The following is a 26,812-nucleotide window of genomic DNA, read 5'->3' on the forward strand; positions in this document are numbered from 1 at the left end:
AACCTTGTAACACAGCCCAAAGCATGTGTGCCAGGAACTTCTGGTGGCTGCAGCGGAAGGGGAAGTTGCGGGCCCCCGTAGGCAAAGCGGTGGGGGAGGAACAATCTTCAGCTTTTCTTTTCTTAAAGCAAACAAAATTGTTTCAGAGAAGCAAGCTCGCGCCCCGGTCACTAAGACTGCTGGAAGGTTTGTTTGAGCTGCCGCCTCATTTGAATACCCATGATGCACTGGGAAACGCCCCACCTTATTGTTAGTTTAATAAGACTTTAAAGCAGCCCAATATTAAATGGTTCCAATCCCTTTGCAATCGTGTTTTGCATGTGTTAAAGGTTCCAATGATCAGGCAAGAGCTGGGTGGGATTAATTAAACACACCTTAACCTCGAGGAGCACTGCCTGTGTCCGGGCCGTTGCCCTGCGGCATGTTTGGGTATACTCTGGTTTCTCTTCAGACCGAATAAATCTTTCGCCTTTTACTAAAGATTTCCGTGGGGAGGAACGACCATGAGTCGTAACCAATTTTTTGATGCCTGGCGTTTGCTGGGCTTCTTTGCTGTTGTTAACGATGGATCAAAAAGATTGCTTGCTCTAGTCGCAAGCTTTCCCCTGGCTGAGGACTGTGTCGCACCCAGAAGCGCAAAATATCCTGCCTGTGTCATGCTATGTACTGTTTGGGGTTGTAGAAATGCTTTAAGGAGGCAGGGTTAGACCACGCCCTCCAGACTCTATGCAAATAAGCCTGTGCATACGCTTTCAAACATGTTCCCAATTGTTCTTTATCGTAATACACAAACCAAACAACAAAAAACTGCCCTTAAATGTTTAACATTGAGATCTCTGTTCCTCACATGTGCAGTTGTATTATTCATTTCCTCAAATAGCAACAGTGAAACATCTGGAAAAAGCACTCACCGCGTGCTTAAGGGGCCGCTTTTCAGCATGGAAAAGACTAATGCGCTCTTTGTAGGTTCAGTGATCATAGCTTTTTTGCTGTTTGTTTAAAAGCTTTCCGACACGAGTCGGGAAGCTCTATGCGTGTGGAAAGATCAGGTTGCAGACTTCGTTTTTGGCAAAATGTCTAGTGTGCTGCGTTTGGGTTGAGTTTTGCCGCTCCAATGCCGCGCTGCGCTCCTTCTTTGTGGCGGTGCTGGGGAGTCCGGTCGTCCGTGCGCTGCCGCTAGTGAGCCTTTCGCTCGTTTGTCGCGAGGCATACAGACAGGTGAACTGTCCGAGATTTTGTGCGGTTTTAAAACGGAAACAATTTTGCTAGGTACTTTTTATAATCTTAGGTGCAAAATGTTGGCACTGGCGATGCTGCTTAAGACAAAAAGAAATTGAAGGCAATCAGGCTTTTTTGGTGTTTGGGAAAAGGATGGGCTAAACACGCCACAATGGGGAAGGATTCTAAGCCTTACCTAACCCTAAACTGTCAACCGTAAACCATTAACAGTACTCCGACGCTAACTGTAACTGTGCCTCTTCAAAGCCATGAGCTTAACCCGCCCCTAACCCAAGCTCTATCACCAAACCTTTCCATGCTTAAGCGTTTCTAAGCGCTAACTTTGGAAAGGTGGTTTAATTAGAAAGATTTGATTTGTGGAAAAGATATATTTGCTTTCAAAGGAAACAGCATCAGGCAACTTGGTATTTGTGAAGCCGATGGGTTCAGCACGCCACCATTGGGGAAAAAGAGTAGTAATCAGATTCCATCCCGAAGCCTTACCCCTAACCTTGTAACACAGCCCAAAGCATGTGTGCCAGGAACTTCTGGTGGCTGCAGCGGAAGGGGAAGTTGCGGGCCCCCGTAGGCAAAGCGGTGGGGGAGGTACAGTCTTCAGCTTTTCTTTTCTTAAAGCAAACAAAATTGTTTCAGAGAAGCAAGCTCGCGCCCCGGTCACTAAGACTGCTGGAAGGTTTGTTTGAGCTGCCGCCTCATTTGAATACCCATGATGCACTGGGAAACGCCCCACCTTATTGTTAGTTTAATAAGACTTTAAAGCAGCCCAATATTAAATAGTTCCAATCCCTTTGCAATCGTGTTTTGCATGTGTTAAAGGTTCCAATGATCAGGCAAGAGCTGGGTGGGATTAATTAAACACACCTTAACCTCGAGGAGCACTGCCTGTGTCCGGGCCGTTGCCCTGCGGCATGTTTGGGCATACTCTGGTTTCTCTTCAGATCGAATAAATCTTTCGCCTTTTACTAAAGATTTCCGTGGGGAGGAATGACCATGAGTCGTAACCAATTTTTTGATGCCTGGCGTTTGCTGGGCTTCTTTGCTGTTGTTAACGATAGATCAAAAAGATTGCTTGCTCTAGTCGCAAGATTTGCCCTGGCTGAGGACTGTGTTGCACCCAGAAGCGCAAAATATCCTGCCTGTGTCATGCTATGTACTGTTTGGGGTTGTAGAAATGCTTTAAGGAGGCAGGGTTAGACCACGCCCTCCAGACTCTATGCAAATAAGCCTGTGCATACGCTTTCAAACATGTTCCCAATTGTTCTTTATCATAATACACAAACCAAACAACAAAAAACTGCCCTTAAATGTTTAACATTGAGATCTCTGTTCCTCACATGTGCAGTTGTATTATTCATTTCCTCAAATAGCAACAGTGAAACATCTGGAAAAAGCACTCACCACGTGCTTAAGGGGCCGCTTTTCAGCATGGAAAAGACTAATGCGCCCTTTGTAGGTTCAGTGATCATAGCTTTTTTGCTGTTTGTTTAAAAGCTTTCCGACACGAGTCGGGAAGCTCTATGCGTGTGGAAAGATCAGGTTGCAGACTTCGTTTTTGGCAAAATGTCTAGTCTGCTGCGTTTGGGTTGACTTTTGCCGCTCCAATGCCGCGCTGCGCTCCTTCTTTGTGGCGGTGCTGGGGAGTCCGGTCGTCCGTGCGCTGCCGCTAGTGAGCCTTTCGCTCGTTCGTCGCGAGGCATACAGACAGGTGAACTGTCCGAGATTTTGTGCGGTTTTAAAACGGAAACAATTTTGCTAGGTACTTTTTATAATCTTAGGTGCAAAATGTTGGCACTGGCGATGCTGCTTAAGACAAAAAGAAATTGAAGGCAATCAGGCTTTTTTGGTGTTTGGGAAAAGGATGGGCTAAACACGCCACAATGGGGAAGGATTCTAAGCCTTACCTAACCCTAAACTGTCAACCGTAAACCATTAACAGTACTCCGACGCTAACTGTAACTGTGCCTCTTCAAAGCCATGAGCTTAACCCGCCCCTAACCCAAGCTCTATCACCAAACCTTTCCATGCTTAAGCGTTTCTAACCGCTAACTTTGGAAAGGTGGTTTAATTAGAAAGATTTGATTTGTGGAAAAGATATATTTGCTTTCAAAGGAAACAGCATCAGGCAACTTGGTATTTGTGAAGCCGATGGGTTCAGCACGCCACCATTGGGGAAAAAGAGTAGTAATCAGATTCCATCCCGAAGCCTTACCCCTAACCTTGTAACACAGCCCAAAGCATGTGTGCCAGGAACTTCTGGTGGCTGCAGCGGAAGGGGAAGTTGCGGGCCCCCGTAGGCAAAGCGGTGGGGGAGGAACAATCTTCAGCTTTTCTTTTCTTAAAGCAAACAAAATTGTTTCAGAGAAGCAAGCTCGCGCCCCGGTCATTAAGACTGCTGGAAGGTTTGTTTGAGCTGCCGCCTCATTTGAATACCCATGATGCACTGGGAAACGCCCCACCTTATTGTTAGTTTAATAAGACTTTAAAGCAGCCCAATATTAAATGGTTCCAATCCCTTTGCAATCGTGTTTTGCATGTGTTAAAGGTTCCAATGATCAGGCAAGAGCTGGGTGGGATTAATTAAACACACCTTAACATCGAGGAGCACTGCCTGTGTCCGGGCCGTTGCCCTGCGGCATGTTTGGGTATACTCTGGTTTCTCTTCAGACCGAATAAATCTTTCGCCTTTTACTAAAGATTTCCGTGGGGAGGAACGACCATGAGTCGTAACCAATTTCTTGATGCCTGGCGTTTGCTGGGCTTCTTTGCTGTTGTTAACGATAGATCAAAAAGATTGCTTGCTCTAGTCGCAAGCTTTGCCCTGGCTGAGGACTGTGTCGCACCCAGAAGCGCAAAATATCCTGCCTGTGTCATGCTATGTACTGTTTGGGGTTGTAGAAATGCTTTAAGGAGGCAGGGTTAGACCACGCCCTCCAGACTCTATGCAAATAAGCCTGTGCATACGCTTTCAAACATGTTCCCAATTGTTCTTTATCGTAATACACAAACCAAACAACAAAAAACTGCCCTTAAATGTTTAACATTGAGATCTCTGTTCCTCACATGTGCAGTTGTATTATTCATTTCCTCAAATAGCAACAGTGAAACATCTGGAAAAAGCACTCACCACGTGCTTAAGGGGCCGCTTTTCAGCATGGAAAAGACTAATGCGCCCTTTGTAGGTTCAGTGATCATAGCTTTTTTGCTGTTTGTTTAAAAGCTTTCCGACACGAGTCGGGAAGCTCTATGCGTGTGGAAAGATCAGGTTGCAGACTTCGTTTTTGGCAAAATGTCTAGTCTGCTGCGTTTGGGTTGACTTTTGCCGCTCCAATGCCGCGCTGCGCTCCTTCTTTGTGGCGGTGCTGGGGAGTCCGGTCGTCCGTGCGCTGCCGCTAGTGAGCCTTTCGCTCGTTCGTCGCGAGGCATACAGACAGGTGAACTGTCCGAGATTTTGTGCGGTTTTAAAACGGAAACAATTTTGCTAGGTACTTTTTATAATCTTAGGTGCAAAATGTTGGCACTGGCGATGCTGCTTAAGACAAAAAGAAATTGAAGGCAATCAGGCTTTTTTGGTGTTTGGGAAAAGGATGGGCTAAACACGCCACAATGGGGAAGGATTCTAAGCCTTACCTAACCCTAAACTGTCAACCGTAAACCATTAACAGTACTCCGACGCTAACTGTAACTGTGCCTCTTCAAAGCCATGAGCTTAACCCGCCCCTAACCCAAGCTCTATCACCAAACCTTTCCATGCTTAAGCGTTTCTAAGCGCTAACTTTGGAAAGGTGGTTTAATTAGAAAGATTTGATTTGTGGAAAAGATATATTTGCTTTCAAAGGAAACAGCATCAGGCAACTTGGTATTTGTGAAGCCGATGGGTTCAGCACGCCACCATTGGGGAAAAAGAGTAGTAATCAGATTCCATCCCGAAGCCTTACCCCTAACCTTGTAACACAGCCCAAAGCATGTGTGCCAGGAACTTCTGGTGGCTGCAGCGGAAGGGGAAGTTGCGGGCCCCCGTAGGCAAAGCGGTGGGGGAGGAACAATCTTCAGCTTTTCTTTTCTTAAAGCAAACAAAATTGTTTCAGAGAAGCAAGCTCGCGCCCCGGTCACTAAGACTGCTGGAAGGTTTGTTTGAGCTGCCGCCTCATTTGAATACCCATGATGCACTGGGAAACGCCCCACCTTATTGTTAGTTTAATAAGACTTTAAAGCAGCCCAATATTAAATGGTTCCAATCCCTTTGCAATCGTGTTTTGCATGTGTTAAAGGTTCCAATGATCAGGCAAGAGCTGGGTGGGATTAATTAAACACACCTTAACATCGAGGAGCACTGCCTGTGTCCGGGCCGTTGCCCTGCGGCATGTTTGGGTATACTCTGGTTTCTCTTCAGACCGAATAAATCTTTCGCCTTTTACTAAAGATTTCCGTGGGGAGGAACGACCATGAGTCGTAACCAATTTTTTGATGCCTGGCGTTTGCTGGGCTTCTTTGCTGTTGTTAACGATAGATCAAAAAGATTGCTTGCTCTAGTCGCAAGCTTTGCCCTGGTTGAGGACTGTGTCGCACTCAGAAGCGCAAAATATCCTGCCTGTGTCATGCTATGTACTGTTTGGGGTTGTAGAAATGCTTTAAGGAGGCAGGGTTAGACCACGCCCTCCAGACTCTATGCAAATAAGCCTGTGCATACGCTTTCAAACATGTTCCCAATTGTTCTTTATCGTAATACACAAACCAAACAACAAAAAACTGCCCTTAAATGTTTAACATTGAGATCTCTGTTCCTCACATGTGCAGTTGTATTATTCATTTCCTCAAATAGCAACAGTGAAACATCTGGAAAAAGCACTCACCACGTGCTTAAGGGGCCGCTTTTCAGCATGGAAAAGACTAATGCGCCCTTTGTAGGTTCAGTGATCATAGCTTTTTTGCTATTTGTTTAAAAGCTTTCCGACACGAGTTGGGAAGCTCTATGCGTGTGGAAAGATCAGGTTGCAGACTTCGTTTTTGGCAAAATGTCTAGTCTGCTGCGTTTGGGTTGACTTTTGCCGCTCCAATGCCGCGCTGCGCTCCTTCTTTGTGGCGGTGCTGGGGAGTCCGGTCGTCCGTGCGCTGCCGCTAGTGAGCCTTTCGCACGTTCGTCGCGAGGCATACAGACAGGTGAACTGTCCGAGATTTTGTGCGGTTTTAAAACGGAAACAATTTTGCTAGGTACTTTTTATAATCTTAGGTGCAAAATGTTGGCACTGGCGATGCTGCTTAAGACAAAAAGAAATTGAAGGCAATCAGGCTTTTTTGGTGTTTGGGAAAAGGATGGGCTAAACACGCCACAATGGGGAAGGATTCTAAGCCTTACCTAACCCTAAACTGTCAACCGTAAACCATTAACAGTACTCCGACGCTAACTGTAACTGTGCCTCTTCAAAGCCATGAGCTTAACCCGCCCCTAACCCAAGCTCTATCACCAAACCTTTCCATGCTTAAGCGTTTCTAAGCGCTAACTTTGGAAAGGTGGTTTAATTAGAAAGATTTGATTTGTGGAAAAGATATATTTGCTTTCAAAGGAAACAGCATCAGGCAACTTGGTATTTGTGAAGCCGATGGGTTCAGCACGCCACCATTGGGGAAAAAGAGTAGTAATCAGATTCCATCCCGAAGCCTTACCCCTAACCTTGTAACACAGCCCAAAGCATGTGTGCCAGGAACTTCTGGTGGCTGCAGCGGAAGGGGAAGTTGCGGGCCCCCGTAGGCAAAGCGGTGGGGGAGGAACAATCTTCAGCTTTTCTTTTCTTAAAGCAAACAAAATTGTTTCAGAGAAGCAAGCTCGCGCCCCGGTCACTAAGACTGCTGGAAGGTTTGTTTGAGCTGCCGCCTCATTTGAATACCCATGATGCACTGGGAAACGCCCCACCTTATTGTTAGTTTAATAAGACTTTAAAGCAGCCCAATATTAAATGGTTCCAATCCCTTTGCAATCGTGTTTTGCATGTGTTAAAGGTTCCAATGATCAGGCAAGAGCTGGGTGGGATTAATTAAACACACCTTAACCTCGAGGAGCACTGCCTGTGTCCGGGCCGTTGCCCTGCGGCATGTTTGGGTATACTCTGGTTTCTCTTCAGACCGAATAAATCTTTCGCCTTTTACTAAAGATTTCCGTGGGGAGGAACGACCATGAGTCGTAACCAATTTTTTGATGCCTGGCGTTTGCTGGGCTTCTTTGCTGTTGTTAACGATAGATCAAAAAGATTGCTTGCTCTAGTCGCAAGCTTTGCCCTGGCTGAGGACTGTGTCGCACCCAGAAGCGCAAAATATCCTGCCTGTGTCATGCTATGTACTGTTTGGGGTTGTAGAAATGCTTTAAGGAGGCAGGGTTAGACCACGCCCTCCAGACTCTATGCAAATAAGCCTGTGCATACGCTTTCAAACATGTTCCCAATTGTTCTTTATCGTAATACACAAACCAAACAACAAAAAACTGCCCTTAAATGTTTAACATTGAGATCTCTGTTCCTCACATGTGCAGTTGTATTATTCATTTCCTCAAATAGCAACAGTGAAACATCTGGAAAAAGCACTCACCACGTGCTTAAGGGGCCGCTTTTCAGCATGGAAAAGACTAATGCGCCCTTTGTAGGTTCAGTGATCATAGCTTTTTTGCTGTTTGTTTCAAAGCTTTCCGACACGAGTTGGGAAGCTCTATGCGTGTGGAAAGATCAGGTTGCAGACTTCGTTTTTGGCAAAATGTCTAGTCTGCTGCGTTTGGGTTGACTTTTGCCGCTCCAATGCCGCGCTGCGCTCCTTCTTTGTGGCGGTGCTGGGGAGTCCGGTCGTCCGTGCGCTGCCGCTAGTGAGCCTTTCGCTCGTTCGTCGCGAGGCATACAGACAGGTGAACTGTCCGAGATTTTGTGCGGTTTTAAAACGGAAACAATTTTGCTAGGTACTTTTTATAATCTTAGGTGCAAAATGTTGGCACTGGCGATGCTGCTTAAGACAAAAAGAAATTGAAGGCAATCAGGCTTTTTTGGTGTTTGGGAAAAGGATGGGCTAAACACGCCACAATGGGGAAGGATTCTAAGCCTTACCTAACCCTAAACTGTCAACCGTAAACCATTAACAGTACTCCGACGCTAACTGTAACTGTGCCTCTTCAAAGCCATGAGCTTAACCCGCCCCTAACCCAAGCTCTATCACCAAACCTTTCCATGCTTAAGCGTTTCTAACCGCTAACTTTGGAAAGGTGGTTTAATTAGAAAGATTTGATTTGTGGAAAAGATATATTTGCTTTCAAAGGAAACAGCATCAGGCAACTTGGTATTTGTGAAGCCGATGGGTTCAGCACGCCACCATTGGGGAAAAAGAGTAGTAATCAGATTCCATCCCGAAGCCTTACCCCTAACCTTGTAACACAGCCCAAAGCATGTGTGCCAGGAACTTCTGGTGGCTGCAGCGGAAGGGGAAGTTGCGGGCCCCCGTAGGCAAAGCGGTGGGGGAGGAACAATCTTCAGCTTTTCTTTTCTTAAAGCAAACAAAATTGTTTCAGAGAAGCAAGCTCGCGCCCCGGTCACTAAGACTGCTGGAAGGTTTGTTTGAGCTGCCGCCTCATTTGAATACCCATGATGCACTGGGAAACGCCCCACCTTATTGTTAGTTTAATAAGACTTTAAAGCAGCCCAATATTAAATGGTTCCAATCCCTTTGCAATCGTGTTTTGCATGTGTTAAAGGTTCCAATGATCAGGCAAGAGCTGGGTGGGATTAATTAAACACACCTTAACCTCGAGGAGCACTGCCTGTGTCCGGGCCGTTGCCCTGCGGCATGTTTGGGTATACTCTGGTTTCTCTTCAGACCGAATAAATCTTTCGCCTTTTACTAAAGATTTCCGTGGGGAGGAACGACCATGAGTCGTAACCAATTTTTTGATGCCTGGCGTTTGCTGGGCTTCTTTGCTGTTGTTAACGATGGATCAAAAAGATTGCTTGCTCTAGTCGCAAGCTTTCCCCTGGCTGAGGACTGTGTCGCACCCAGAAGCGCAAAATATCCTGCCTGTGTCATGCTATGTACTGTTTGGGGTTGTAGAAATGCTTTAAGGAGGCAGGGTTAGACCACGCCCTCCAGACTCTATGCAAATAAGCCTGTGCATACGCTTTCAAACATGTTCCCAATTGTTCTTTATCGTAATACACAAACCAAACAACAAAAAACTGCCCTTAAATGTTTAACATTGAGATCTCTGTTCCTCACATGTGCAGTTGTATTATTCATTTCCTCAAATAGCAACAGTGAAACATCTGGAAAAAGCACTCACCGCGTGCTTAAGGGGCCGCTTTTCAGCATGGAAAAGACTAATGCGCTCTTTGTAGGTTCAGTGATCATAGCTTTTTTGCTGTTTGTTTAAAAGCTTTCCGACACGAGTCGGGAAGCTCTATGCGTGTGGAAAGATCAGGTTGCAGACTTCGTTTTTGGCAAAATGTCTAGTGTGCTGCGTTTGGGTTGAGTTTTGCCGCTCCAATGCCGCGCTGCGCTCCTTCTTTGTGGCGGTGCTGGGGAGTCCGGTCGTCCGTGCGCTGCCGCTAGTGAGCCTTTCGCTCGTTTGTCGCGAGGCATACAGACAGGTGAACTGTCCGAGATTTTGTGCGGTTTTAAAACGGAAACAATTTTGCTAGGTACTTTTTATAATCTTAGGTGCAAAATGTTGGCACTGGCGATGCTGCTTAAGACAAAAAGAAATTGAAGGCAATCAGGCTTTTTTGGTGTTTGGGAAAAGGATGGGCTAAACACGCCACAATGGGGAAGGATTCTAAGCCTTACCTAACCCTAAACTGTCAACCGTAAACCATTAACAGTACTCCGACGCTAACTGTAACTGTGCCTCTTCAAAGCCATGAGCTTAACCCGCCCCTAACCCAAGCTCTATCACCAAACCTTTCCATGCTTAAGCGTTTCTAAGCGCTAACTTTGGAAAGGTGGTTTAATTAGAAAGATTTGATTTGTGGAAAAGATATATTTGCTTTCAAAGGAAACAGCATCAGGCAACTTGGTATTTGTGAAGCCGATGGGTTCAGCACGCCACCATTGGGGAAAAAGAGTAGTAATCAGATTCCATCCCGAAGCCTTACCCCTAACCTTGTAACACAGCCCAAAGCATGTGTGCCAGGAACTTCTGGTGGCTGCAGCGGAAGGGGAAGTTGCGGGCCCCCGTAGGCAAAGCGGTGGGGGAGGTACAGTCTTCAGCTTTTCTTTTCTTAAAGCAAACAAAATTGTTTCAGAGAAGCAAGCTCGCGCCCCGGTCACTAAGACTGCTGGAAGGTTTGTTTGAGCTGCCGCCTCATTTGAATACCCATGATGCACTGGGAAACGCCCCACCTTATTGTTAGTTTAATAAGACTTTAAAGCAGCCCAATATTAAATAGTTCCAATCCCTTTGCAATCGTGTTTTGCATGTGTTAAAGGTTCCAATGATCAGGCAAGAGCTGGGTGGGATTAATTAAACACACCTTAACCTCGAGGAGCACTGCCTGTGTCCGGGCCGTTGCCCTGCGGCATGTTTGGGCATACTCTGGTTTCTCTTCAGATCGAATAAATCTTTCGCCTTTTACTAAAGATTTCCGTGGGGAGGAATGACCATGAGTCGTAACCAATTTTTTGATGCCTGGCGTTTGCTGGGCTTCTTTGCTGTTGTTAACGATAGATCAAAAAGATTGCTTGCTCTAGTCGCAAGATTTGCCCTGGCTGAGGACTGTGTTGCACCCAGAAGCGCAAAATATCCTGCCTGTGTCATGCTATGTACTGTTTGGGGTTGTAGAAATGCTTTAAGGAGGCAGGGTTAGACCACGCCCTCCAGACTCTATGCAAATAAGCCTGTGCATACGCTTTCAAACATGTTCCCAATTGTTCTTTATCGTAATACACAAACCAAACAACAAAAAACTGCCCTTAAATGTTTAACATTGAGGTCTCTGTTCCTCACATGTGCAGTTGTATTATTCATTTCCTCAAATAGCAACAGTGAAACATCTGGAAAAAGCACTCACCACGTGCTTAAGGGGCCGCTTTTCAGCATGGAAAAGACTAATGCGCCCTTTGTAGGTTCAGTGATCATAGCTTTTTTGCTATTTGTTTAAAAGCTTTCCGACACGAGTTGGGAAGCTCTATGCGTGTGGAAAGATCAGGTTGCAGACTTCGTTTTTGGCAAAATGTCTAGTCTGCTGCGTTTGGGTTGACTTTTGCCGCTCCAATGCCGCGCTGCGCTCCTTCTTTGTGGCGGTGCTGGGGAGTCCGGTCGTCCGTGCGCTGCCGCTAGTGAGCCTTTCGCTCGTTCGTCGCGAGGCATACAGACAGGTGAACTGTCCGAGATTTTGTGCGGTTTTAAAACGGAAACAATTTTGCTAGGTACTTTTTATAATCTTAGGTGCAAAATGTTGGCACTGGCGATGCTGCTTAAGACAAAAAGAAATTGAAGGCAATCAGGCTTTTTTGGTGTTTGGGAAAAGGATGGGCTAAACACGCCACCATGGGGAAGGATTCTAAGCCTTACCTAACCCTAAACTGTCAACCGTAAACCATTAACAGTACTCCGACGCTAACTGTAACTGTGCCTCTTCAAAGCCATGAGCTTAACCCGCCCCTAACCCAAGCTCTATCACCAAACCTTTCCATGCTTAAGCGTTTCTAAGCGCTAACTTTGGAAAGGTGGTTTAATTAGAAAGATTTGATTTGTGGAAAAGATATATTTGCTTTCAAAGGAAACAGCATCAGGCAACTTGGTATTTGTGAAGCCGATGGGTTCAGCACGCCACCATTGGGGAAAAAGAGTAGTAATCAGATTCCATCCCGAAGCCTTACCCCTAACCTTGTAACACAGCCCAAAGCATGTGTGCCAGGAACTTCTGGTGGCTGCAGCGGAAGGGGAAGTTGCGGGCCCCCGTAGGCAAAGCGGTGGGGGAGGTACAATCTTCAGCTTTTCTTTTCTTAAAGCAAACAAAATTGTTTCAGAGAAGCAAGCTCGCGCCCCGGTCACTAAGACTGCTGGAAGGTTTGTTTGAGCTGCCGCCTCATTTGAATACCCATGATGCACTGGGAAACGCCCCACCTTATTGTTAGTTTAATAAGACTTTAAAGCAGCCCAATATTAAATAGTTCCAATCCCTTTGCAATCGTGTTTTGCATGTGTTAAAGGTTCCAATGATCAGGCAAGAGCTGGGTGGGATTAATTAAACACACCTTAACCTCGAGGAGCACTGCCTGTGGCCGGGCCGTTGCCCTGCGGCATGTTTGGGTATACTCTGGTTTCTCTTCAGACCGAATAAATCTTTCGCCTTTTACTAAAGATTTCCGTGGGGAGGAACGACCATGAGTCGTAACCAATTTTTTGATGCCTGGCGTTTGCTGGGCTTCTTTGCTGTTGTTAACGATAGATCAAAACGATGGCTTGCTCTAGTCGCAAGCTTTGCCCTGGCTGAGGACTGTGTCGCACCCAGAAGCGCAAAATATCCTGCCTGTGTCATGCTATGTACTGTTTGGGGTTGTAGAAATGCTTTAAGGAGGCAGGGTTAGACCACGCCCTCCAGACTCTATGCAAATAAGCCTGTGCATACGCTTTCAAACATGTTCCCAATTGTTCTTTATCATAATACACAAACCAAACAACAAAAAACTGCCCTTAAATGTTTAACATTGAGATCTCTGTTCCTCACATGTGCAGTTGTATTATTCATTTCCTCAAATAGCAACAGTGAAACATCTGGAAAAAGCACTCACCACGTGCTTAAGGGGCCGCTTTTCAGCATGGAAAAGACTAATGCGCCCTTTGTAGGTTCAGTGATCATAGCTTTTTTGCTATTTGTTTAAAAGCTTTCCGACACGAGTCGGGAAGCTCTATGCGTGTGGAAAGATCAGGTTGCAGACTTCGTTTTTGGCAAAATGTCTAGTCTGCTGCGTTTGGGTTGACTTTTGCCGCTCCAATGCCGCGCTGCGCTCCTTCTTTGTGGCGGTGCTGGGGAGTCCGGTCGTCCGTGCGCTGCCGCTAGTGAGCCTTTCGCACGTTCGTCGCGAGGCATACAGACAGGTGAACTGTCCGAGATTTTGTGCGGTTTTAAAACGGAAACAATTTTGCTAGGTACTTTTTATAATCTTAGGTGCAAAATGTTGGCACTGGCGATGCTGCTTAAGACAAAAAGAAATTGAAGGCAATCAGGCTTTTTTGGTGTTTGGGAAAAGGATGGGCTAAACACGCCACAATGGGGAAGGATTCTAAGCCTTACCTAACCCTAAACTGTCAACCGTAAACCATTAACAGTACTCCGACGCTAACTGTAACTGTGCCTCTTCAAAGCCATGAGCTTAACCCGCCCCTAACCCAAGCTCTATCACCAAACCTTTCCATGCTTAAGCGTTTCTAAGCGCTAACTTTGGAAAGGTGGTTTAATTAGAAAGATTTGATTTGTGGAAAAGATATATTTGCTTTCAAAGGAAACAGCATCAGGCAACTTGGTATTTGTGAAGCCGATGGGTTCAGCACGCCACCATTGGGGAAAAAGAGTAGTAATCAGATTCCATCCCGAAGCCTTACCCCTAACCTTGTAACACAGCCCAAAGCATGTGTGCCAGGAACTTCTGGTGGCTGCAGCGGAAGGGGAAGTTGCGGGCCCCCGTAGGCAAAGCGGTGGGGGAGGTACAATCTTCAGCTTTTCTTTTCTTAAAGCAAACAAAATTGTTTCAGAGAAGCAAGCTCGCGCCCCGGTCACTAAGACTGCTGGAAGGTTTGTTTGAGCTGCCGCCTCATTTGAATACCCATGATGCACTGGGAAACGCCCCACCTTATTGTTAGTTTAATAAGACTTTAAAGCAGCCCAATATTAAATAGTTCCAATCCCTTTGCAATCGTGTTTTGCATGTGTTAAAGGTTCCAATGATCAGGCAAGAGCTGGGTGGGATTAATTAAACACACCTGAACCTCGAGGAGCACTGCCTGTGTCCGGGCCGTTGCCCTGCGGCATGTTTGGGCATACTCTGGTTTCTCTTCAGACCGAATAAATCTTTCGCCTTTTACTAAAGATTTCCGTGGGGAGGAACGACCATGAGTCGTAACTAATTTCTTGATGCCTGGCGTTTGCTGGGCTTCTTTGCTGTTGTTAACGATAGATCAAAAAGATTGCTTGCTCTAGTCGCAAGCTTTGCCCTGGCTGAGGACTGTGTCGCACCCAGAAGCGCAAAATATCCTGCCTGTGTCATGCTATGTACTGTTTGGGGTTGTAGAAATGCTTTAAGGAGGCAGGGTTAGACCACGCCCTCCAGACTCTATGCAAATAAGCCTGTGCATACGCTTTCAAACATGTTCCCAATTGTTCTTTATCGTAATACACAAACCAAACAACAAAAAACTGCCCTTAAATGTTTAACATTGAGATCTCTGTTCCTCACATGTGCAGTTGTATTATTCATTTCCTCAAATAGCAACAGTGAAACATCTGGAAAAAGCACTCACCACGTGCTTAAGGGGCCGCTTTTCAGCATGGAAAAGACTAATGCGCCCTTTGTAGGTTCAGTGATCATAGCTTTTTTGCTGTTTGTTTCAAAGCTTTCCGACACGAGTCGGGAAGCTCTATGCGTGTGGAAAGATCAGGTTGCAGACTTCGTTTTTGGCAAAATGTCTAGTCTGCTGCGTTTGGGTTGACTTTTGCCGCTCCAATGCCGCGCTGCGCTCCTTCTTTGTGGCGGTGCTGGGGAGTCCGGTCGTCCGTGCGCTGCCGCTAGTGAGCCTTTCGCTCGTTCGTCGCGAGGCATACAGACAGGTGAACTGTCCGAGATTTTGTGCGGTTTTAAAACGGAAACAATTTTGCTAGGTACTTTTTATAATCTTAGGTGCAAAATGTTGGCACTGGCGATGCTGCTTAAGACAAAAAGAAATTGAAGGCAATCAGGCTTTTTTGGTGTTTGGGAAAAGGATGGGCTAAACACGCCACAATGGGGAAGGATTCTAAGCCTTACCTAACCCTAAACTGTCAACCGTAAACCATTAACAGTACTCCGACGCTAACTGTAACTGTGCCTCTTCAAAGCCATGAGCTTAACCCGCCCCTAACCCAAGCTCTATCACCAAACCTTTCCATGCTTAAGCGTTTCTAAGCGCTAACTTTGGAAAGGTGGTTTAATTAGAAAGATTTGATTTGTGGAAAAGATATATTTGCTTTCAAAGGAAACAGCATCAGGCAACTTGGTATTTGTGAAGCCGATGGGTTCAGCACGCCACCATTGGGGAAAAAGAGTAGTAATCAGATTCCATCCCGAAGCCTTACCCCTAACCTTGTAACACAGCCCAAAGCATGTGTGCCAGGAACTTCTGGTGGCTGCAGCGGAAGGGGAAGTTGCGGGCCCCCGTAGGCAAAGCGGTGGGGGAGGTACAATCTTCAGCTTTTCTTTTCTTAAAGCAAACAAAATTGTTTCAGAGAAGCAAGCTCGCGCCCCGGTCACTAAGACTGCTGGAAGGTTTGTTTGAGCTGCCGCCTCATTTGAATACCCATGATGCACTGGGAAACGCCCCACCTTATTGTTAGTTTAATAAGACTTTAAAGCAGCCCAATATTAAATGGTTCCAATCCCTTTGCAATCGTGTTTTGCATGTGTTAAAGGTTCCAATGATCAGGCAAGAGCTGGGTGGGATTAATTAAACACACCTTAACCTCGAGGAGCACTGCCTGTGGCCGGGCCGTTGCCCTGCGGCATGTTTGGGTATACTCTGGTTTCTCTTCAGACCGAATAAATCTTTCGCCTTTTACTAAAGATTTCCGTGGGGAGGAACGACCATGAGTCGTAACCAATTTTTTGATGCCTGGCGTTTGCTGGGCTTCTTTGCTGTTGTTAACGATAGATCAAAAAGATTGCTTGCTCTAGTCGCAAGCTTTGCCCTGGCTGAGGACTGTGTCGCACCCAGAAGCGCAAAATATCCTGCCTGTGTCATGCTGTGTACTGTTTGGGGTTGTAGAAATGCTTTAAGGAGGCAGGGTTAGACCACGCCCTCCAGACTCTATGCAAATAAGCCTGTGCATACGCTTTCAAACATGTTCCCAATTGTTCTTTATCGTAATACACAAACCAAACAACAAAAAACTGCCCTTAAATGTTTAACATTGAGGTCTCTGTTCCTCACATGTGCAGTTGTATTATTCATTTCCTCAAATAGCAACAGTGAAACATCTGGAAAAAGCACTCACCACGTGCTTAAGGGGCCGCTTTTCAGCATGGAAAAGACTAATGCGCCCTTTGTAGGTTCAGTGATCATAGCTTTTTTGCTATTTGTTTAAAAGCTTTCCGACACGAGTTGGGAAGCTCTATGCGTGTGGAAAGATCAGGTTGCAGACTTCGTTTTTGGCAAAATGTCTAGTCTGCTGCGTTTGGGTTGACTTTTGCCGCTCCAATGCCGCGCTGCGCTCCTTCTTTGTGGCGGTGCTGGGGAGTCCGGTCGTCCGTGCGCTGCCGCTAGTGAGCCTTTCGCTCGTTCGTCGCGAGGCATACAGACAGGTGAACTGTCCGAGATTTTGTGCGGTTTTAAAACGGAAACAATTTTGCTAGGTACTTTTTATAATCTTAGGTGCAAAATGTTGGCACTGGCGATGCTGCTTAAGACAAAAAGAAATTGAAGGCAATCAGGCTTTTTTGGTGTTTGGGAAAAGGATGGGCTAAACACGCCACCATGGGGAAGGATTCTAAGCCTTACCTAACCCTAAACTGTCAACCGTAAACCATTAACAGTACTCCGACGCTAACTGTAACTGTGCCTCTTCAAAGCCATGAGCTTAACCCGCCCCTAACCCAAGCTCTATCACCAAACCTTTCCATGCTTAAGCGTTTCTAAGCGCTAACTTTGGAAAGGTGGTTTAATTAGAAAGATTTGATTTGTGGAAAAGATATATTTGCTTTCAAAGGAAACAGCATCAGGCAACTTGGTATTTGTGAAGCCGATGGGTTCAGCACGCCACCATTGGGGAAAAAGAGTAGTAATCAGATTCCATCCCGAAGCCTTACCCCTAACCTTGTAACACAGCCCAAAGCATGTGTGCCAGGAACTTCTGGTGGCTGCAGCGGAAGGGGAAGTTGCGGGCCCCCGTAGGCAAAGCGGTGGGGGAGGTACAATCTTCAGCTTTTCTTTTCTTAAAGCAAACAAAATTGTTTCAGAGAAGCAAGCTCGCGCCCCGGTCACTAAGACTGCTGGAAGGTTTGTTTGAGCTGCCGCCTCATTTGAATACCCATGATGCACTGGGAAACGCCCCACCTTATTGTTAGTTTAATAAGACTTTAAAGCAGCCCAATATTAAATAGTTCCAATCCCTTTGCAATCGTGTTTTGCATGTGTTAAAGGTTCCAATGATCAGGCAAGAGCTGGGTGGGATTAATTAAACACACCTTAACCTCGAGGAGCACTGCCTGTGGCCGGGCCGTTGCCCTGCGGCATGTTTGGGTATACTCTGGTTTCTCTTCAGACCGAATAAATCTTTCGCCTTTTACTAAAGATTTCCGTGGGGAGGAACGACCATGAGTCGTAACCAATTTTTTGATGCCTGGCGTTTGCTGGGCTTCTTTGCTGTTGTTAACGATAGATCAAAACGATGGCTTGCTCTAGTCGCAAGCTTTGCCCTGGCTGAGGACTGTGTCGCACCCAGAAGCGCAAAATATCCTGCCTGTGTCATGCTATGTACTGTTTGGGGTTGTAGAAATGCTTTAAGGAGGCAGGGTTAGACCACGCCCTCCAGACTCTATGCAAATAAGCCTGTGCATACGCTTTCAAACATGTTCCCAATTGTTCTTTATCATAATACACAAACCAAACAACAAAAAACTGCCCTTAAATGTTTAACATTGAGATCTCTGTTCCTCACATGTGCAGTTGTATTATTCATTTCCTCAAATAGCAACAGTGAAACATCTGGAAAAAGCACTCACCACGTGCTTAAGGGGCCGCTTTTCAGCATGGAAAAGACTAATGCGCCCTTTGTAGGTTCAGTGATCATAGCTTTTTTGCTATTTGTTTAAAAGCTTTCCGACACGAGTCGGGAAGCTCTATGCGTGTGGAAAGATCAGGTTGCAGACTTCGTTTTTGGCAAAATGTCTAGTCTGCTGCGTTTGGGTTGACTTTTGCCGCTCCAATGCCGCGCTGCGCTCCTTCTTTGTGGCGGTGCTGGGGAGTCCGGTCGTCCGTGCGCTGCCGCTAGTGAGCCTTTCGCACGTTCGTCGCGAGGCATACAGACAGGTGAACTGTCCGAGATTTTGTGCGGTTTTAAAACGGAAACAATTTTGCTAGGTACTTTTTATAATCTTAGGTGCAAAATGTTGGCACTGGCGATGCTGCTTAAGACAAAAAGAAATTGAAGGCAATCAGGCTTTTTTGGTGTTTGGGAAAAGGATGGGCTAAACACGCCACAATGGGGAAGGATTCTAAGCCTTACCTAACCCTAAACTGTCAACCGTAAACCATTAACAGTACTCCGACGCTAACTGTAACTGTGCCTCTTCAAAGCCATGAGCTTAACCCGCCCCTAACCCAAGCTCTATCACCAAACCTTTCCATGCTTAAGCGTTTCTAAGCGCTAACTTTGGAAAGGTGGTTTAATTAGAAAGATTTGATTTGTGGAAAAGATATATTTGCTTTCAAAGGAAACAGCATCAGGCAACTTGGTATTTGTGAAGCCGATGGGTTCAGCACGCCACCATTGGGGAAAAAGAGTAGTAATCAGATTCCATCCCGAAGCCTTACCCCTAACCTTGTAACACAGCCCAAAGCATGTGTGCCAGGAACTTCTGGTGGCTGCAGCGGAAGGGGAAGTTGCGGGCCCCCGTAGGCAAAGCGGTGGGGGAGGTACAATCTTCAGCTTTTCTTTTCTTAAAGCAAACAAAATTGTTTCAGAGAAGCAAGCTCGCGCCCCGGTCACTAAGACTGCTGGAAGGTTTGTTTGAGCTGCCGCCTCATTTGAATACCCATGATGCACTGGGAAACGCCCCACCTTATTGTTAGTTTAATAAGACTTTAAAGCAGCCCAATATTAAATAGTTCCAATCCCTTTGCAATCGTGTTTTGCATGTGTTAAAGGTTCCAATGATCAGGCAAGAGCTGGGTGGGATTAATTAAACACACCTGAACCTCGAGGAGCACTGCCTGTGTCCGGGCCGTTGCCCTGCGGCATGTTTGGGCATACTCTGGTTTCTCTTCAGACCGAATAAATCTTTCGCCTTTTACTAAAGATTTCCGTGGGGAGGAACGACCATGAGTCGTAACTAATTTCTTGATGCCTGGCGTTTGCTGGGCTTCTTTGCTGTTGTTAACGATAGATCAAAAAGATTGCTTGCTCTAGTCGCAAGCTTTGCCCTGGCTGAGGACTGTGTCGCACCCAGAAGCGCAAAATATCCTGCCTGTGTCATGCTATGTACTGTTTGGGGTTGTAGAAATGCTTTAAGGAGGCAGGGTTAGACCACGCCCTCCAGACTCTATGCAAATAAGCCTGTGCATACGCTTTCAAACATGTTCCCAATTGTTCTTTATCGTAATACACAAACCAAACAACAAAAAACTGCCCTTAAATGTTTAACATTGAGATCTCTGTTCCTCACATGTGCAGTTGTATTATTCATTTCCTCAAATAGCAACAGTGAAACATCTGGAAAAAGCACTCACCACGTGCTTAAGGGGCCGCTTTTCAGCATGGAAAAGACTAATGCGCCCTTTGTAGGTTCAGTGATCATAGCTTTTTTGCTGTTTGTTTCAAAGCTTTCCGACACGAGTCGGGAAGCTCTATGCGTGTGGAAAGATCAGGTTGCAGACTTCGTTTTTGGCAAAATGTCTAGTCTGCTGCGTTTGGGTTGACTTTTGCCGCTCCAATGCCGCGCTGCGCTCCTTCTTTGTGGCGGTGCTGGGGAGTCCGGTCGTCCGTGCGCTGCCGCTAGTGAGCCTTTCGCTCGTTCGTCGCGAGGCATACAGACAGGTGAACTGTCCGAGATTTTGTGCGGTTTTAAAACGGAAACAATTTTGCTAGGTACTTTTTATAATCTTAGGTGCAAAATGTTGGCACTGGCGATGCTGCTTAAGACAAAAAGAAATTGAAGGCAATCAGGCTTTTTTGGTGTTTGGGAAAAGGATGGGCTAAACACGCCACAATGGGGAAGGATTCTAAGCCTTACCTAACCCTAAACTGTCAACCGTAAACCATTAACAGTACTCCGACGCTAACTGTAACTGTGCCTCTTCAAAGCCATGAGCTTAACCCGCCCCTAACCCAAGCTCTATCACCAAACCTTTCCATGCTTAAGCGTTTCTAAGCGCTAACTTTGGAAAGGTGGTTTAATTAGAAAGATTTGATTTGTGGAAAAGATATATTTGCTTTCAAAGGAAACAGCATCAGGCAACTTGGTATTTGTGAAGCCGATGGGTTCAGCACGCCACCATTGGGGAAAAAGAGTAGTAATCAGATTCCATCCCGAAGCCTTACCCCTAACCTTGTAACACAGCCCAAAGCATGTGTGCCAGGAACTTCTGGTGGCTGCAGCGGAAGGGGAAGTTGCGGGCCCCCGTAGGCAAAGCGGTGGGGGAGGTACAATCTTCAGCTTTTCTTTTCTTAAAGCAAACAAAATTGTTTCAGAGAAGCAAGCTCGCGCCCCGGTCACTAAGACTGCTGGAAGGTTTGTTTGAGCTGCCGCCTCATTTGAATACCCATGATGCACTGGGAAATGCCCCACCTTATTGTTAGTTTAATAAGACTTTAAAGCAGCCCAATATTAAATGGTTCCAATCCCTTTGCAATCGTGTTTTGCATGTGTTAAAGGTTCCAATGATCAGGCAAGAGCTGGGTGGGATTAATTAAACACACCTTAACATCGAGGAGCACTGCCTGTGTCCGGGCCGTTGCCCTGCGGCATGTTTGGGTATACTCTGGTTTTTCTTCAGACCGAATAAATCTTTCGCCTTTTACTAAAGATTTCCGTGGGGATGAACGACCATGAGTCGTAACCAATTTTTTGATGCCTGGCGTTTGCTGGGCTTCTTTGCTGTTGTTAACGATAGATCAAAAAGATTGCTTGCTCTAGTCGCAAGCTTTGCCCTGGCTGAGGACTGTGTCGCACCCAGAAGCGCAAAATATCCTGCCTGTGTCATGCTATGTACTGTTTGGGGTTGTAGAAATGCTTTAAGGAGGCAGGGTTAGACCACGCCCTCCAGACTCTATGCAAATAAGCCTGTGCATACGCTTTCAAACATGTTCCCAATTGTTCTTTATCGTAATACACAAACCAAACAACAAAAAACTGCCCTTAAATGTTTAACATTGAGGTCTCTGTTCCTCACATGTGCAGTTGTATTATTCATTTCCTCAAATAGCAACAGTGAAACATCTGGAAAAAGCACTCACCACGTGCTTAAGGGGCCGCTTTTCAGCATGGAAAAGACTAATGCGCCCTTTGTAGGTTCAGTGATCATAGCTTTTTTGCTATTTGTTTAAAAGCTTTCCGACACGAGTTGGGAAGCTCTATGCGTGTGGAAAGATCAGGTTGCAGACTTCGTTTTTGGCAAAATGTCTAGTCTGCTGCGTTTGGGTTGACTTTTGCCGCTCCAATGCCGCGCTGCGCTCCTTCTTTGTGGCGGTGCTGGGGAGTCCGGTCGTCCGTGCGCTGCCGCTAGTGAGCCTTTCGCTCGTTCGTCGCGAGGCATACAGACAGGTGAACTGTCCGAGATTTTGTGCGGTTTTAAAACGGAAACAATTTTGCTAGGTACTTTTTATAATCTTAGGTGCAAAATGTTGGCACTGGCGATGCTGCTTAAGACAAAAAGAAATTGAAGGCAATCAGGCTTTTTTGGTGTTTGGGAAAAGGATGGGCTAAACACGCCACAATGGGGAAGGATTCTAAGCCTTACCTAACCCTAAACTGTCAACCGTAAACCATTAACAGTACTCCGACGCTAACTGTAACTGTGCCTCTTCAAAGCCATGAGCTTAACCCGCCCCTAACCCAAGCTCTATCACCAAACCTTTCCATGCTTAAGCGTTTCTAACCGCTAACTTTGGAAAGGTGGTTTAATTAGAAAGATTTGATTTGTGGAAAAGATATATTTGCTTTCAAAGGAAACAGCATCAGGCAACTTGGTATTTGTGAAGCCGATGGGTTCAGCACGCCACCATTGGGGAAAAAGAGTAGTAATCAGATTCCATCCCGAAGCCTTACCCCTAACCTTGTAACACAGCCCAAAGCATGTGTGCCAGGAACTTCTGGTGGCTGCAGCGGAAGGGGAAGTTGCGGGCCCCCGTAGGCAAAGCGGTGGGGGAGGTACAGTCTTCAGCTTTTCTTTTCTTAAAGCAAACAAAATTGTTTCAGAGAAGCAAGCTCGCGCCCCGGTCACTAAGACTGCTGGAAGGTTTGTTTGAGCTGCCGCCTCATTTGAATACCCATGATGCACTGGGAAACGCCCCACCTTATTGTTAGTTTAATAAGACTTTAAAGCAGCCCAATATTAAATAGTTCCAATCCCTTTGCAATCGTGTTTTGCATGTGTTAAAGGTTCCAATGATCAGGCAAGAGCTGGGTGGGATTAATTAAACACACCTTAACCTCGAGGAGCACTGCCTGTGTCCGGGCCGTTGCCCTGCGGCATGTTTGGGCATACTCTGGTTTCTCTTCAGATCGAATAAATCTTTCGCCTTTTACTAAAGATTTCCGTGGGGAGGAATGACCATGAGTCGTAACCGATTTTTTGATGCCTGGCGTTTGCTGGGCTTCTTTGCTGTTGTTAACGATGGATCAAAAAGATTGCTTGCTCTAGTCGCAAGATTTGCCCTGGCTGAGGACTGTGTTGCACCCAGAAGCGCAAAATATCCTGCCTGTGTCATGCTATGTACTGTTTGGGGTTGTAGAAATGCTTTAAGGAGGCAGGGTTAGACCACGCCCTCCAGACTCTATGCAAATAAGCCTGTGCATACGCTTTCAAACATGTTCCCAATTGTTCTTTATCGTAATACACAAACCAAACAACAAAAAACTGCCCTTAAATGTTTAACATTGAGGTCTCTGTTCCTCACATGTGCAGTTGTATTATTCATTTCCTCAAATAGCAACAGTGAAACATCTGGAAAAAGCACTCACCACGTGCTTAAGGGGCCGCTTTTCAGCATGGAAAAGACTAATGCGCCCTTTGTAGGTTCAGTGATCATAGCTTTTTTGCTATTTGTTTAAAAGCTTTCCGACACGAGTTGGGAAGCTCTATGCGTGTGGAAAGATCAGGTTGCAGACTTCGTTTTTGGCAAAATGTCTAGTCTGCTGCGTTTGGGTTGACTTTTGCCGCTCCAATGCCGCGCTGCGCTCCTTCTTTGTGGCGGTGCTGGGGAGTCCGGTTGTCCGTGCGCTGCCGCTAGGGAGCCTTTCGCTCGTTCGTCGCGAGGCATACAGACAGGTGAACTGTCCGAGATTTTGTGCGGTTTTAAAACGGAAACAATTTTGCTAGGTACTTTTTATAATCTTAGGTGCAAAATGTTGGCACTGGCGATGCTGCTTAAGACAAAAAGAAATTGAAGGCAATCAGGCTTTTTTGGTCTAAACACGCCACAATGGGGAAGGATTCTAAGCCTTACCTAACCCTAAACTGTCAACCGTAAACCATTAACAGTACTCCGACGCTAACTGTAACTGTGCCTCTTCAAAGCCATGAGCTTAACCCGCCCCTAACCCAAGCTCTATCACCAAACCTTTCCATGCTTAAGCGTTTCTAAGCGCTAACTTTGGAAAGGTGGTTTAATTAGAAAGATTTGATTTGTGGAAAAGATATATTTGCTTTCAAAGGAAACAGCATCAGGCAACTTGGTATTTGTGAAGCCGATGGGTTCAGCACGCCACCATTGGGGAAAAAGAGTAGTAATCAGATTCCATCCCGAAGCCTTACCCCTAACCTTGTAACACAGCCCAAAGCATGTGTGCCAGGAACTTCTGGTGGCTGCAGCGGAAGGGGAAGTTGCGGGCCCCCGTAGGCAAAGCGGTGGGGGAGGAACAATCTTCAGCTTTTCTTTTCTTAAAGCAAACAAAATTGTTTCAGAGAAGCAAGCTCGCGCCCCGGTCACTAAGACTGCTGGAAGGTTTGTTTGAGCTGCCGCCTCATTTGAATACCCATGATGCACTGGGAAACGCCCCACCTTATTGTTAGTTTAATAAGACTTTAAAGCAGCCCAATATTAAATGGTTCCAATCCCTTTGCAATCGTGTTTTGCATGTGTTAAAGGTTCCAATGATCAGGCAAGAGCTGGGTGGGATTAATTAAACACACCTTAACATCGAGGAGCACTGCCTGTGTCCGGGCCGTTGCCCTGCGGCATGTTTGGGTATACTCTGGTTTCTCTTCAGACCGAATAAATCTTTCGCCTTTTACTAAAGATTTCCGTGGGGAGGAACGACCATGAGTCGTAACCAATTTCTTGATGCCTGGCGTTTGCTGGGCTTCTTTGCTGTTGTTAACGATGGATCAAAAAGATTGCTTGCTCTAGTCGCAAGCTTTGCCCTGGCTGAGGACTGTGTCGCACCCAGAAGCGCAAAATATCCTGCCTGTGTCATGCTATGTACTGTTTGGGGTTGTAGAAATGCTTTAAGGAGGCAGGGTTAGACCACGCCCTCCAGACTCTATGCAAATAAGCCTGTGCATACGCTTTCAAACATGTTCCCAATTGTTCTTTATCGTAATACACAAACCAAACAACAAAAAACTGCCCTTAAATGTTTAACATTGAGATCTCTGTTCCTCACATGTGCAGTTGTATTATTCATTTCCTCAAATAGCAACAGTGAAACATCTGGAAAAAGCACTCACCACGTGCTTAAGGGGCCGCTTTTCAGCATGGAAAAGACTAATGCGCCCTTTGTAGGTTCAGTGATCATAGCTTTTTTGCTATTTGTTTAAAAGCTTTCCGACACGAGTTGGGAAGCTCTATGCGTGTGGAAAGATCAGGTTGCAGACTTCGTTTTTGGCAAAATGTCTAGTGTGCTGCGTTTGGGTTGAGTTTTGCCGCTCCAATGCCGCGCTGCGCTCCTTCTTTGTGGCGGTGCTGGGGAGTCCGGTCGTCCGTGCGCTGCCGCTAGTGAGCCTTTCGCTCGTTCGTCGCGAGGCATACAGACAGGTGAACTGTCCGAGATTTTGTGCGGTTTTAAAACGGAAACAATTTTGCTAGGTACTTTTTATAATCTTAGGTGCAAAATGTTGGCACTGGCGATGCTGCTTAAGACAAAAAGAAATTGAAGGCAATCAGGCTTTTTTGGTGTTTGGGAAAAGGATGGGCTAAACACGCCACAATGGGGAAGGATTCTAAGCCTTACCTAACCCTAAACTGTCAACCGTAAACCATTAACAGTACTCCGACGCTAACTGTAACTGTGCCTCTTCAAAGCCATGAGCTTAACCCGCCCCTAACCCAAGCTCTATCACCAAACCTTTCCATGCTTAAGCGTTTCTAACCGCTAACTTTGGAAAGGTGGTTTAATTAGAAAGATTTGATTTGTGGAAAAGATATATTTGCTTTCAAAGGAAACAGCATCAGGCAACTTGGTATTTGTGAAGCCGATGGGTTCAGCACGCCACCATTGGGGAAAAAGAGTAGTAATCAGATTCCATCCCGAAGCCTTACCCCTAACCTTGTAACACAGCCCAAAGCATGTGTGCCAGGAACTTCTGGTGGCTGCAGCGGAAGGGGAAGTTGCGGGCCCCCGTAGGCAAAGCGGTGGGGGAGGAACAATCTTCAGCTTTTCTTTTCTTAAAGCAAACAAAATTGTTTCAGAGAAGCAAGCTCGCGCCCCGGTCACTAAGACTGCTGGAAGGTTTGTTTGAGCTGCCGCCTCATTTGAATACCCATGATGCACTGGGAAACGCCCCACCTTATTGTTAGTTTAATAAGACTTTAAAGCAGCCCAATATTAAATGGTTCCAATCCCTTTGCAATCGTGTTTTGCATGTGTTAAAGGTTCCAATGATCAGGCAAGAGCTGGGTGGGATTAATTAAACACACCTTAACCTCGAGGAGCACTGCCTGTGTCCGGGCCGTTGCCCTGCGGCATGTTTGGGTATACTCTGGTTTCTCTTCAGACCGAATAAATCTTTCGCCTTTTACTAAAGATTTCCGTGGGGAGGAACGACCATGAGTCGTAACCAATTTTTTGATGCCTGGCGTTTGCTGGGCTTCTTTGCTGTTGTTAACGATAGATCAAAAAGATTGCTTGCTCTAGTCGCAAGCTTTGCCCTGGCTGAGGACTGTGTCGCACCCAGAAGCGCAAAATATCCTGCCTGTGTCATGCTATGTACTGTTTGGGGTTGTAGAAATGCTTTAAGGAGGCAGGGTTAGACCACGCCCTCCAGACTCTATGCAAATAAGCCTGTGCATACGCTTTCAAACATGTTCCCAATTGTTCTTTATCGTAATACACAAACCAAACAACAAAAAACTGCCCTTAAATGTTTAACATTGAGATCTCTGTTCCTCACATGTGCAGTTGTATTATTCATTTCCTCAAATAGCAACAGTGAAACATCTGGAAAAAGCACTCACCACGTGCTTAAGGGGCCGCTTTTCAGCAT

At 46.0% G+C, this 26,812-nt stretch overlaps 16 non-coding genes across 16 annotated transcripts; all 16 read left to right on the plus strand.

Annotated features, from left to right (window-relative positions):
• Positions 1-431: 431 nt before the first annotated feature.
• Positions 432-546, plus strand: LOC149277136 (U5 spliceosomal RNA). The gene has a single exon (XR_016279078.1). It is a non-coding gene; the product is annotated as a U5 spliceosomal RNA (small nuclear RNA).
• A 1,611-nt stretch (positions 547-2,157) lies between these two features.
• LOC149277137 (U5 spliceosomal RNA) lies at positions 2,158-2,272 on the plus strand. Its single transcript, XR_016279177.1, has one exon. It is a non-coding gene; the product is annotated as a U5 spliceosomal RNA (small nuclear RNA).
• A 1,611-nt stretch (positions 2,273-3,883) lies between these two features.
• LOC149277138 (U5 spliceosomal RNA) lies at positions 3,884-3,998 on the plus strand. Its single transcript, XR_016279213.1, has one exon. It is a non-coding gene; the product is annotated as a U5 spliceosomal RNA (small nuclear RNA).
• A 1,611-nt stretch (positions 3,999-5,609) lies between these two features.
• Positions 5,610-5,724, plus strand: LOC149277139 (U5 spliceosomal RNA). The gene has a single exon (XR_016279079.1). It is a non-coding gene; the product is annotated as a U5 spliceosomal RNA (small nuclear RNA).
• A 1,611-nt stretch (positions 5,725-7,335) lies between these two features.
• LOC149277140 (U5 spliceosomal RNA) lies at positions 7,336-7,450 on the plus strand. The gene has a single exon (XR_016279080.1). It is a non-coding gene; the product is annotated as a U5 spliceosomal RNA (small nuclear RNA).
• Positions 7,451-9,061: 1,611 nt separating this feature from the next.
• LOC149277141 (U5 spliceosomal RNA) lies at positions 9,062-9,176 on the plus strand. The gene has a single exon (XR_016279081.1). It is a non-coding gene; the product is annotated as a U5 spliceosomal RNA (small nuclear RNA).
• A 1,611-nt stretch (positions 9,177-10,787) lies between these two features.
• Positions 10,788-10,902, plus strand: LOC149277142 (U5 spliceosomal RNA). Its single transcript, XR_016279178.1, has one exon. It is a non-coding gene; the product is annotated as a U5 spliceosomal RNA (small nuclear RNA).
• A 1,611-nt stretch (positions 10,903-12,513) lies between these two features.
• On the plus strand, positions 12,514-12,628 carry LOC149277143 (U5 spliceosomal RNA). The gene has a single exon (XR_016279082.1). It is a non-coding gene; the product is annotated as a U5 spliceosomal RNA (small nuclear RNA).
• A 1,611-nt stretch (positions 12,629-14,239) lies between these two features.
• LOC149277144 (U5 spliceosomal RNA) lies at positions 14,240-14,354 on the plus strand. The gene has a single exon (XR_016279245.1). It is a non-coding gene; the product is annotated as a U5 spliceosomal RNA (small nuclear RNA).
• A 1,611-nt stretch (positions 14,355-15,965) lies between these two features.
• Positions 15,966-16,080, plus strand: LOC149277145 (U5 spliceosomal RNA). Its single transcript, XR_016279083.1, has one exon. It is a non-coding gene; the product is annotated as a U5 spliceosomal RNA (small nuclear RNA).
• A 1,611-nt stretch (positions 16,081-17,691) lies between these two features.
• LOC149277146 (U5 spliceosomal RNA) lies at positions 17,692-17,806 on the plus strand. The gene has a single exon (XR_016279084.1). It is a non-coding gene; the product is annotated as a U5 spliceosomal RNA (small nuclear RNA).
• A 1,611-nt stretch (positions 17,807-19,417) lies between these two features.
• Positions 19,418-19,532, plus strand: LOC149277147 (U5 spliceosomal RNA). Its single transcript, XR_016279246.1, has one exon. It is a non-coding gene; the product is annotated as a U5 spliceosomal RNA (small nuclear RNA).
• Positions 19,533-21,143: 1,611 nt separating this feature from the next.
• On the plus strand, positions 21,144-21,258 carry LOC149277148 (U5 spliceosomal RNA). The gene has a single exon (XR_016279266.1). It is a non-coding gene; the product is annotated as a U5 spliceosomal RNA (small nuclear RNA).
• Positions 21,259-22,869: 1,611 nt separating this feature from the next.
• On the plus strand, positions 22,870-22,984 carry LOC149277149 (U5 spliceosomal RNA). Its single transcript, XR_016279268.1, has one exon. It is a non-coding gene; the product is annotated as a U5 spliceosomal RNA (small nuclear RNA).
• Positions 22,985-24,577: 1,593 nt separating this feature from the next.
• On the plus strand, positions 24,578-24,692 carry LOC149277150 (U5 spliceosomal RNA). The gene has a single exon (XR_016279214.1). It is a non-coding gene; the product is annotated as a U5 spliceosomal RNA (small nuclear RNA).
• Positions 24,693-26,303: 1,611 nt separating this feature from the next.
• LOC149277151 (U5 spliceosomal RNA) lies at positions 26,304-26,418 on the plus strand. Its single transcript, XR_016279085.1, has one exon. It is a non-coding gene; the product is annotated as a U5 spliceosomal RNA (small nuclear RNA).
• Positions 26,419-26,812: the final 394 nt, after the last annotated feature.

The sequence above is a fragment of the Sceloporus occidentalis genome, unplaced genomic scaffold (genome assembly GCF_023333645.1).
Source record: "Sceloporus occidentalis isolate IW3139 unplaced genomic scaffold, rSceOcc1.0.p SCAF_220, whole genome shotgun sequence".
In the NCBI taxonomy this organism is placed as follows: Eukaryota; Metazoa; Chordata; class Lepidosauria; order Squamata; family Phrynosomatidae; genus Sceloporus; species Sceloporus occidentalis.